This window comes from Solanum tuberosum, unplaced genomic scaffold, assembly GCF_000226075.1.
Source record: "Solanum tuberosum cultivar DM 1-3 516 R44 unplaced genomic scaffold, SolTub_3.0 scf00299, whole genome shotgun sequence".
NCBI lineage: Eukaryota > Viridiplantae > Streptophyta > Magnoliopsida > Solanales > Solanaceae > Solanum > Solanum tuberosum.
Window position 1 is genome coordinate 22,545 of NW_006239224.1, and position 2,481 is coordinate 25,025.

Consider the following 2,481-nt stretch of genomic DNA (forward strand, 5'->3'; position numbering starts at 1 on the left):
ATATCCAAATTAACTCCTTCCTGGTTGAAAGGAATTCCTATAGCTCCAACAAACAAAGTAAAGAGCCCTAATACAAATATTGGGAATAGCCTAGATCTGTGACTGAAGTTAAGAGTTTTATGGGACTCGCTAGCTACTATCGTCGCTTGTGATGGGATTAAGGTCAGATTGGCAGATTCAAGTTTATAGGTGACAATATTCAAGAAGTTTTGGTAAGGAATGACTAGATAATGAAAACCATTACTTTGGAAATGCATTTAGTATTGTTGTCATAACATGCATGGGTTGTTTAGAGAATGATGAAATTAAGTTATGCCAATTGAGGTTAGAAGCTATACTATGATTTCTGGATTGGTTGTATATCAATGAGGGTCAGGATACGACTGCTCCAATAACAACGATGTTTACTTGGTTAAGTTATTAAGTGTGTTACAATTGTGGAGAACCTGGTCATATGAGGAGCAGTGCAGCCAGGCAAGGAGGTTGCCCGTCAAGATGATATGGCTCAATTTTATGCCTTTTCGGGCAAGACCGAGGTTGAGGGTCTGATGCAGTGATCACAAGTACTATTATTGTTTGTGAGCGGATGTCTAATGTGTTGTTTGATCTGGGTTCTACTTATTCTTATGTGTCCATGCGATTTGCCTCAGAATTTTATATAAATGGTGATATACTTGATGTTGCCATCCATGTTTCTACCCTAATTGAAGAGTCAGTCATAGTCACCCCTTTATATCGTGTTGTTATGTTGTATTTATGGATTTTTAGATTTAGGATTGTTTTGGTTATGTTGGATATGACTGACTTGATATAATCTTAAGTATGACTTGGATGTTCCCCTATTATGTTGTGCTCAATGGTAATGCTAAGTCGGTAATTCTAGAGATCCCAAGTAGGGAAAAGTTAGAGTGGGAAGGGGGTACAAGCCTAAGTCAGCTAAGGTCATATCTTTCGTGTGGGGTAGGAAACTGGTGGGCAACATTGTTTGACGTAATTGGCTCATATTCAGGATATTGAGGTCGAATCCCCCTCTATTGAGTCTATTCATGTGGCGTCAGAATTGAGAGAGCTTAAAGCTCAAATCCAGGGGCTTCTTGATTAAAGTTTCATCCCTCCTAGGGATTCCCCATGGGGTTTTCCTGTCTTGTTTGTTAAGAAGAAAGATGGTAGTACGAGGACAAATGATTTTATCTTAAGCCATAAAGGAGTGGATTGATATCAGAATGACAAGCGTATGAATAAAGAAAGTCCCATTGAGTATACTTGGGTGAAGAAAATTGAAGTATTTTAGTAAGAATGTGAGTATAAAATTGGGTTAGTCCTTTGAATTTGATGAGGTTACCTGAGTCTGAGGCGTCGTGTTAATGAAAAGGTTGACTTCTTACTGATAGTCAAGGCTGACTGTGTGTAATGGTAATGACATTTCGTGATGGATTGTGACGGGATGCAACTATATAATAAAATTGTTAGTTAAGAGAATTTTTGTATAGTAATTACGACTTGCAAGTATCTAAGGTTGTGGTTTTTTAATATTTGGTAAGTAATGTGGTTGTATGGAAAGTTTTAAGAGATGATGGGACACCACTTGAATATAATTTAAAAGAGCTAGAGTCGTAATGAAGAAAAATAGTGGGATGTAGTACATCCGTGAGAAAGAGGTGAGAGCAAGAATATTCTATTTGATTGCAAAAGCTGAAGAGATATCTTCAGAAGGGGTAGATAATTGGGTTCAGAGACGCGTAATTTCATTCATTGTGTTGTGGCAATGGTAATAGTGTCACAACTCATCAGATTGGTTAAAAATTGTTGGTAAGGACTTGAGAAAGAAGTGTACATACATTAGCTCAAGTGTGATGATAAGTGCTTTATTTTTGTTTTGAGTTTAGTAATGAGTATGATTGAATTGTTAGCGAAAGATATTGTAAGATCGATGAAGATGAGATCAATGATAAGCGAAGGTCGATGAATTCGTAAAAATCTTTGAGGTATAAGCTAATGTTGATAGATAAGGGGATTGTGTTATACGGTTGAATTTACAATTTAGATTTTTCATTATAAATCTACATTAATGGTGATATATTTATCAAGGTATGAATTTACAAGGTGAGAAATAATCAATTATATCCGGTATTGAGCATTTGAAAAGACTTACATCTGGGTTGAGTCGTAAAGTTGATTACTTTTGATTGTTAAGTACCTAAGAAAAGTTTTCATATAAAAGTGTTGGGTTAGAATAAGGTAAATGGTCGGAGTGTTCATGATGGTTGTGAGTATGATGCACTAGTTATGCTCACGTGCGTTTTCACTTGTCTGGGCGGATCTCTAGTGGTGGATCCGGTGTACCAATCCTGCGATGTTCTCTTGGTTGAGTGGGAAGATTGGGAATATTTGGTTATTTCAAATGACATATTGTGTGTTGTCTTGGAGTTGTTAAAGTATTTTAGTGGTTCTACATGTACCACGTTGCTTATGAGAATTAAT